Below are 10,000 nucleotides of genomic sequence, written 5' to 3'. Positions count from 1 at the left end.
GTGATGAAATTTTGATATGACAAAAAGAAACAAGAATTCCTGCGGTTGTATGCTGTTTTTAACTGTTTTAATAGGCGCATGAGTGGCTGTGTGGTAAGTAGCTTGCTAACCAACCACATGGTTCAGGGTTCAGTCCCACTGCGTTGCATCTTGGGCGAGTGTCTTCTGCTATAGCCCCGGGCCGACCAATGCCTTGTGAATGGATTTGGTAGACGGAAACTGAAAGAAGCCTGTCGTATATATGTATATATATATATATAATATGTGTGTGTGTGTGTGTGTGTGTGTGTGTGTGTGTGTGTGTGTATGTGTGTGTATGTGTGTCTGTGTTTGTCTCCCTAGCATTGCTTGACAACCGATGCTGCTGTGTTTATGTCCCCGACACTTAGCGGTTCGGCAAAAGAGACCGATAGAATAAGTACTGGGCTTACAAAGAATTAAGTCCCGGGGTCGATTTGCTCGATTAAAAGGCGGTGCACCAGCATGGCCGCAGTCAAATGACTGAAACAAGTAAAAGATTAAGTCAACTCTGATCGAGTAGATCTATTATCAAGAGCACTCCCAACGTGACCACCCTGCCTTTTCAGGGTTATCTAAAATTATATTATCTCATGTGTCTCTCCTGTTTTTAAAATGGCGAGATAAGATTAGAGAGTGTGAAAGACACAGAGAGAGAGAGAGAGAGAGAGAGGGGGTATGATTTATATTTCTAGTATGTCGAGCGTCGTCCACATAGAGGTTGTCTCCTTGACTTGCTCAATTAAACAACATGAGCAAACGTTGTTAGGAGAGAGAGAGAAGCTACGACTATCAAAGATATTTGTCGGACAACGCCTGGGTATTTTTAACACATAAAAGAATAATAAAACTGACAGAAAAGCAGATAAGAAACAAAGGGGTAGAGACATTTTATTAGGGAAAATCAGACCAAGCCGTGGAAAGTCTAACAACAGAACACACCTTACTGCTGTTTCCTTTATTAGAATGACCTACTTTTAATTTTTTTTTTTGTAGCTTTAATTACAGATAAAGTGTATTTAATATCTCTCTGACAGATTTAGTGAGAGGCCAAGTTCTTGTTTGAGATGACTAATAATTTAAATTGATAGCAACCTTATGTTTAAAATGTTAATATAGTGTGGTATGTGTGTGTATATATTCATGTAGTTATGTTTGTATACGTGTTACAACGCAATGTCCTTCTACACACTCATGCCAACTCCCAAAGAACATAAAATCAGGTACATACACAGACAAGACGCACTAAAATATAAAGAAAGCTATAAAGATTCAGATTATGTCTTTTTAAAAGAAAAGTCACTGGGGAACCGCAATAAATGACCGATTTAATGATTTTGGTTCAGTGTTTTATATAAGAGATTAATTTTTAAAAAAATAAAGGTGCAGATATGGTTGTAAGGGTCAAGAAGCTCGCGTTGCAACCATGTGGACTTTCAGATTCAGTCCCACTGGGCGGCACTTTGGGCAAATGTGTTCTACTTATAGCCCCAGGCCGACTAGTGCCTTGTGAGGGTATTTAGTAATTTGGTAGACGAAACATGTGGGGAAAACCCGTGATATATGTGTGTGCGTTTGTGCGTGTGTGTGTGTTTGTGTGTGTGTGTGTTTGTGTGTGTGTGTGCGTTTGTGCGTGTGTGTGTGTTTGTGTGTGCGTGTGTGTGTGTGTTTGTGCGTGTGTGTGTGTTTGTGTGTGTGTGTGTGTTTGCATGTGTACATGTTTTGTGAGTGTGTATATGTGTGTGTTTTGACAAGTAGTTTTAAGGAGTGGCTGTGTGGTAAGTAGCTTGCTTACCAACCACATGGTTCCGGGTTCAGTCCCACTGCGTGACACCTTGGGCAAGTGTCTTCTGCTATAGCCCCGGGCCGACCAATCCCTTGTGAGTGGATTTGGTAGACGGAAACTGAAAGAAGCCTGTCGTATATATGTATGTATGTATATATATATGTATGTGTGTGTGTGTGTTTGTGTGTCTGTGTTTTTCCCCCTAGCATTGCTTGACAACCGATGCTGGTGTGTTTACGTCCCCGTCACTTAGCGGTTCGGCAAAAGAGACCGATAGAATAAGTGCTGGGCTTACAAAGAATAAGTCCCGGGGTCGATTTGCTCGACTAAAGGCGGTGCTCCAACATGGCCGTAGTCAAATGACTGAAACAAGTAAAAGAGTAAAAGAGTATCCCTGTAACTTAAGAGACTCATAGAATAATTACCACGCTTTAAAATTGTGGACTGGGGTCGATTTCTTCAACCAAAACGCTTTAAGGTGGTGCCCCAGCATGGCTGCAGTCCTATGACTGAAACAAGTAAAAGTGTAAAAATCCTCCCTTCGGTCCCGAATGGCCAAGAGAATGCACCTAAAAAGTTCCCCTCTGAGGCACAAGTCCGGCCAAAGTTATTTTTTGTGGAAGACCAGCAGTCACCCATGGATACCAGCTTCCCCTCTCCACGCAACCAAGAGAAAGGCAAAGGCCCGTACAGCTTGGCCGCAACTCATTTCTACGACTGAGTGGACTGGAACAAAGTGAAATAAAGTGACTTGCTCAAGAACACAACACACAGCTTATTCCAGGAACCGAACTCACAACCTCACGATTGTAAGCCTGACACTCTAACCACGGAGCAATGCGCCATCACGGAGACAATAACCAATAAAAGCAAGCAGTTAATATAATACGATGAACATGGCAGCTTTGAGTTTAATGATTCCAGGGTTTTGTTTCGACTCTCTTCTCTATTTTGGTCTTTCTTACTTGTGGGGTAGATAACGAAGCATCATCCACGATGCGGGATTGGTGGGACTGTTACAGAAGCTTGGGTATCATACTGTGTGATATTTGATCCGGCTATGTGACATCACTGTTAGCTACCTGTATTAGCTCAAGCATGATGCCTTTACTTTAGATAAACACCGATGGTTTGAAGAGCAACTTGAACAACTGCGAATTTTCCTCAAAATGTTTTGTCCACCCTTCCGCCATGTTCCTTGTCCTGTTAATCGCGTTGTCATTGCGTATGAGATCAAACAAGAAACGATTTAAAACTTTATTAGATTTTATATCCATATAATTCTTGTTAAGCACAGTAAAGGTGAGTAATAAAGTTCTCTTCGAAAATATACACATACACACGCACATTCACACGCGCGCACACACACACACACAAATTATTTTATATATCTCTATATATAAAAGTGAAGTTGTGTGTCTGTCTCCTACGATTTAGATTCCTAACTACTCCCACATTTTGCGGTGCAGTTTAACCAAAACCGGGTATCTTATAGTCGTGATTCATATCGAGCCCTTCTGGGTATTAGCGCGCGTCTACGATTTTAATAAAAATTTACCATCAATTTTTCCCATTTTAATGCATTTTTGACATATATAAGGGAAGTAACTCTCTACAAATTTATTATTAAATCTCAGAACGTAAATAGCTACAGTAACACCTCACCCCTTTGTGGTTAGCCATATTGAGATGGCTATTATACTTTACATCTCTAAAAATGCTTATATAGTTATTTCCCTTACAAACCCGAGCAACGCCGGGCGATACTGCTAGTGGTAAATATAATGTACTGCTATTAAATATACAGGGTGCGTAAGGTATTTGAGGACATACCTTGGTGGGTGGGGTCACCTTTGCTGCATTTCTTTCTAACACTATACAATCTTTGTTTCAGAAAATATTAATAGCAGACCCTCAGCTAACTCAAGAAATGAAGAAACATGCTGTTATTGTCTTTATAAAGGCTGAGCATAACGATTTAGAAATATTTTGATTTTTAAAAGTTGGCAGATCTTTCGCCTACAAAGTTTGTAGGGAGTTAGAGACTGAAGATGGTAACTTATCCCTAGTATCAAAGCATAAAAAGCATTCTAAACTCTCTGAAATCACCAGAACACTTGAATGTATCCAACAAGTTCAATAGACCATTGATTACAATCTCAGAAAGTCCATCAGGTCAATTGCAAAAGATCTCCATGTGTCAGAAGGAACAGGCAGAAATTTTGCCATGAAGACATCAGATGAACAAAAGAAAATCACTACATCAGATTTAAAAGGCTCTTAAACAAACTGAAAAGTCCAGCAGAAGATTTGATTTGTTTTTTCTCAAACGAAAAAAACTTCGACTAAGATCAAAAAGTTAACAGAAGAAATGACAGATGCTTATGTGCAGACCCTTCTGAAGTTCCAAGTGTTATGCATACAACATTTCCTCAACTGTCATGGTTTTAGGGGTTGTCAGCAATGAAGGACATGTGATGCCTCCTTACTTCTTTCTACAAGGCCTTAGAGTTAACTCTGCTGCCTACATTGAGGCCCTGGAAATAATTGTTAAACCCTGAATAGACAGTGTATGCAATGGAAGGCCATATGTGTTTCAGTAAGATTCTGCACTATCACACATGGCTCTAGTAACACAGGAATGGATGGCTGAAAATTTTCTGTTATTTGTTATAGCCTTGATCCCACTTTCTGTAGTCCTACGTAAAATCAACGTGCACTATGAGCTGAGAAAGAACGGACCTCGTCTCAACCACCTTCCCTTCATGGATGATTTAAAACTGTTCGCAAAAATAGAACCTGAAATGGAGAGGCTGGTTGAGACTGTGCAAATATGCAGCAAAGATATAGGTATGGAATTCGGTATCTCGAAGTGTGCGGTGCTTACTTTGAAGCGGGGGAAAAGAGTAAATTGTAGGGGCATAGAATTGCCAAACAGAGAGAAAATGGAAGACCCAGATGATGATGGGTACAAGTACCCCGGGATCCTGGATCTGGGCAATATTTTGCACAGAGAAATGAAAGAACGGTCATCACTGCATATTTCAAGCGCCTCAAACTTCTCTTGAAATCAAGGCTCAACTCAAGGAACCTTATGGCTACCATCAACATATGGGCTGTTGCTGTAGTCCGCTATAGTGCACCCATCCTGAGATGGATACAAGCAGAGATTAACCAACTCAATCGCACAACCCGAAAGACAATGACAATGCATGGTGCCCTCCACCCTAAGGCAAATGTACACAGGCTCTACATGAAGTGAGGTAAGGGTGGAAGAGGCCTGATTAGCATACGGTAGTGCATCAACAGTGAAAGAAAAAACATGGCAAAATATTTGGTAAACAGCAAAGAAGACCTGCTACAGTATGCTGCTAGTGCAGAAGGAGTTAACAAAATTGAGCTTGAGAGTGCTCATGAATTCCGAACAAGAACAGCCAACGAGAGAGAAGAAACCCTAGTCCGTATGGAATTTTATGGTCAGTTCCACCGTGAAACCAACAAATTAAAAACCAGGAAGCATCATGGAGGTGGCTCAACAAGGGTAACCTTAAACAGAATACTGAACGCCTAATCATCGCGGCCCAGGCCCTGGCATTGAATACCAATTCAGTGACAAAGAATATATACCACACAAGCGCATCGGACCTCTGCAGAATGTATTGGAAGAGGGTCGAAAGAGTGACTCACATTGTTAGTGCTTGTGAAAGTCTTGCGCACGAAAAGTACAAGCGTAGAAACGACAAAGTAGCCCCAAACCTCCACTGACTACTATGTCGTAAGTATGGATATGAGGTCATAAGTGCTTGGTACCAACATACATGGTAAAATGTAATGGACGAAAAGGGAAAGGCAAAAATCCTCTGGGACTTTGATTTCCAGACAGACAAAGTTTTAGAACACTGAAGGTCGGATATAGTAACCTTCAGGAGAGACACAATAATCGACGTAGCAGTGCCAGGGGATCAACACATCATCATGAAAGAAAAAGAAAAGGTTGATAAATATGAAGACCTGAGAATTGAGATCACTAAGATGTGGCAGCAACAAGAGTCAAACATAAAGGTTATCCCTATTGTCATCGGAGCATTGGGTTAAATACCAGCCTGTCTATAAAACATTTAAAACTCTTAGAGATACCCAACTATCTAGATGTATTGCAAAAGTCGGTATTACTTGGAAATGCACGCATATTGCGTAAAGTACTGTCTGTCTGAGGTCCTTGTTGGGAATTGACAGACAGACACAATATCTTCAATATGTACATCTTTGAGCGTAAGCAGAAATAGTGATAGCTTTTGTGCCATTGTATCTTACAAAACCTTTTCACACATTTTGACAAAGTTCGAAGCAATGTTGGCCATCGTTATGGCAGTCAACGACATTGTTAAATATATCCTCATATACATATTTACTCTCTCTCCCTCTCTATCTCTATCTCTCCCTCACTCCCTCTCTCTCTATCTCCCTCTCCACTTCTGTCACTCCATCTCCCTTCTCTCTCATATATCCATAATTGTGCATACTCGTTTTCTTCTCATCAAAACCTTGAATATTCTTTCTGTATCACTTGCTGCTTTGTTGTTTTCTCACTTGCATTTCTCTTTATAATGAACACATTTTGTTACCAAACTTTTTCCATTCACTTCTGGATAGTTTGACAACTATTGTTATCTTGTATACCAACATTCACGTGTTCGGCACATATCGTCACATATTTCACGATTTACAGCCGTTGTGCTGTCGTATGCATTTCATTCAAGCATTCTGCATTTTCTTAACATATAGTTTGTTTGTGGTATACAGCCTTTTCTTTTTGCTTTGAAATTTGTTTACGTAATTTCTTTGTTCGGCTGAGCACATATTTTTATTTCAGTACATTCCACATTCATTCACAAGTAGCCTTTACCTTGCAGACCTCATTGTCCGACAAAAACCTTCTCATATCAACAAACTCGTTACACTTATGTGACCTCGAAGCAATTCTATTTTATATGAAATATAAATTGTTACGAATAAATATATATTTACACTATTTTTTTATGCTTAGAGTTAGCTTTTTCTATGACGCACAAAAAGCACAATGCCTCACGTTCTTAAACCAGTTTTCAGTAGTAGTCACCAAATGCATTTCATGCTTACATGTCCCTATAGACTGGGTGGATGAAAATACAGGCACAGAAAGAAGTCGCAATGCTAGCTGGCAAAATCAAGTCACAGGAAAAACGCCCCATTTCATTTATACACCCTAAAAAAGAGTTAAGATAATTAAATAATTTAAACCGCTTAATATTCTCCAATATGTATAACTTCAAAACAATGACAACGCAACTTAAGTAAAAGTATTACACGTCTGTGAAAGCAATCATGTTTTATCTAATGTCTGAAAATAATTACAACAAAAGAAACCCCCATTAAATCAGTAAATTGCAGAATTTTTTTTTTATATATATAACCAAAATTTTTTTCTGAGACGTTTGTCCCCTTGATTCATTTCAACGGAGTCAAACTGTGCTTTGTTGCTCGGCTGAATGTTCAAAAATAGGCATTTGGTGAACATCATATACCTAGAGGCTTACCACGCGTCGTATCTGAAAGGTGATACAACATAAGCGCCTGTTACCATTAAGCTGCCCGAAAAAATAAAATCTAGTTGAGTGTCTATGGGAAATTAGACTAAGGAGATCTGGCCATGTAATGTGGCCCAAACGGATATTGGAAATATCCGTTTAAGGCGGATATATATATATCCGAATTATGTAATGCAAGTAGCTCTAGAGCTTTAAGGCGGCGAGCTGGCAGAACCGTTAGCACGCCGGGCTAAATACGTAGCCGTATTTCGTCTGCCGTTACGTTCTGAGTTCAAATTCCGCCGAGGTCGACTTTGCCTTTCATCCTTTCGGGGTCGATAAATTAAGTACCAGTTACACACTGGGGTCGATGTAATCGACTTGATCCGTTTGTCTGTCCTTGTTTGTCCTCTCTTTGTTTGGCTCCTTGTGGGTAGTAACGAAAAGGATATTGGAAATATCAAACTCTAGTAAATTAATTCACATCAATACAAACCTACATTTCTGGCCATCATCAAAGAGATATAATATTTACTTTATCAACATGTAATGTTTTAAAGACAGAGCTACTCGTAACCTGTCTTGAATATATTTGCAAACTGTTTGTTTTGTTTTTTTTTCTTTATCACATCTTTTGCGAATAAGACTCTATTAAGTTTACCGAATATTCATCGACAATAAGGTAATGAGCTAGCAGAATCGTTAGCACGCTGGACAGAATGCTAAGCGGAATTTCGTCTGTCTTTACGTTCTGAGATCAAATTCTGCCGTGATCAATTTTGCCTTTTATCCTTTAAGGGTCAATTAAATAAGTACCTCTTGAGCAGTGAGGCCAATGTAATCGATATACTCCCTTCTCCGATATTGCTGGCCTTGTACCAAAAATTGAAACCAATATTTATCAACGCTATACCATCCGCATTTCAGATCTAATCGAGCTTGAGTACATTCTGTCATATTTGTATGACACTAAGCATTTTGATTTATAAACAAAACTTTAACATCAGTATTTGTGAAGAACTTTACTGTTCAAAGTATCAATTACATGCGCAACTGAATTACAAAGTATTTGTATATGTTTATACTGAAGTATTATCTTTAACGATCAAGCTAGCTCTCTACTATCTCATCACTTTCTCTTTCTACCATACATATTTACACAATGTGTGTGTGGTGTATCTGATATATATATATATATATATATTATATATTATATATATATATATCTATTTTATATATATATCTTTTCTATCGATCCCGAAAAGATGAAAGGCAAAATCGATCTCGGCGGAATTTGAATGCAGAACATAAACACCAGACGAATAATGACATTATATATATATATATATATATATATATATATATATACGACTTCAGCAATGTAACTATACATAGGCCGTTGGCGATTTCCCGTTCTATCCTTCTTTGGACTTTGCTTTGCTCCTTTCCGACCAAGAGCTATGCTTCAAATGTTAAACTCTCTCCTTTCACCGAGCGTCAAGTTAATACACTTCATGTGCACATCCTCACGTTCGTTGTTTTTCTTTGTTTCGCTTTTTATTAGTTTATTTGAATTGTTTGTTTATCTGCATTGACCATATATATATATATATATATATATATATATAACTCTCCTGTCTGACCACCTCCGTCCAGCCAGCCGCTATGATCCACTGCTAGCCACTAAAGTTCTTTTTATTCTCTCTCTGTTTATTTTCTCGTGTTCCTTTCTGCTGAAGGGCCTAGGCTCGAAACGTAAAAGACTTTCTCACATTCCCGAGCGTTAAACTAATACACCTGTTTGTTTGTTTATACACTATCTTCTTCATCTTTCGTTTTTCTTTTGTCTAATTCCAACTATATATATATATATATATATATATATATATATATTTATATAATATATATATATAATATATATATATGTAACGGGAAGCTTTATGAAAATAAACAAAAAACGAAGGCAGTTGGAATACAAACAAACAATTGTATTAGTATGGTGCTCAGGAATATAAATAAAACAAGTCTTTTACGTTTCGAGCCTACGCTCTTCAACAGAAAGATACACAGAAAAGAAACACGGAGAGAAACAAGGAGAGAAAAAAAATGCGTGCAGAAGCTAGCGAATCAACATGGCGATATATATATATATCCGAATTATGTAATGCAAGTAGCTCTAGAGCAAAGCTTAATCTATATATCATGATTAAGGTATGTGTGTCGTTGAAAAAGTGTAAGTGCTGTTTTACGACCGGGAGAAATTATTCTATAGACGTATTGCGTTAAGAAAATCACAATATACTTGAGACTAGGCGAAGCAAAGTAGACCCGAAGCGGTTGCGTGAATAAAAGATAGGTATTTCGACGCTCATGCGGCTTTTCAACGTCACGTACTCGTGTCACTTCCAACAAATAACAGCAAATCTCGAAATGAGGCACAGTAACCAATAAATCACGAGCCTTTCACTTGTATATATATGAATCTGAATTGATAGGGGACTTGGCTGCTATATTTGACTGGTTGAGTGATCACGTAAAAGTCATCTTTTGTCTTCAAGCGTGTTATATAAGAACACAGCTTATTTGATATTTTCTGGTAGCTGCATTAAAATACTAGCACAAACATACT

The 10,000-nt window shown here is 38.5% G+C and overlaps 1 long non-coding RNA gene across 1 annotated transcript in view; it reads right to left on the bottom strand.

Moving 5' to 3' along the window:
- The window catches only part of LOC118763298, a 27,465-nt gene that overhangs the window by 4,392 nt on the left and 13,073 nt on the right, over nucleotides 1–10,000 (bottom strand). The window lies entirely within an intron of this gene.

Source organism: Octopus sinensis, linkage group LG4 (genome assembly GCF_006345805.1).
Source record: "Octopus sinensis linkage group LG4, ASM634580v1, whole genome shotgun sequence".
In the NCBI taxonomy this organism is placed as follows: Eukaryota; Metazoa; Mollusca; class Cephalopoda; order Octopoda; family Octopodidae; genus Octopus; species Octopus sinensis.
Note: the sequence above shows the minus strand (reverse complement) of the source record. Positions and strands in the feature narration are given on the sequence as shown.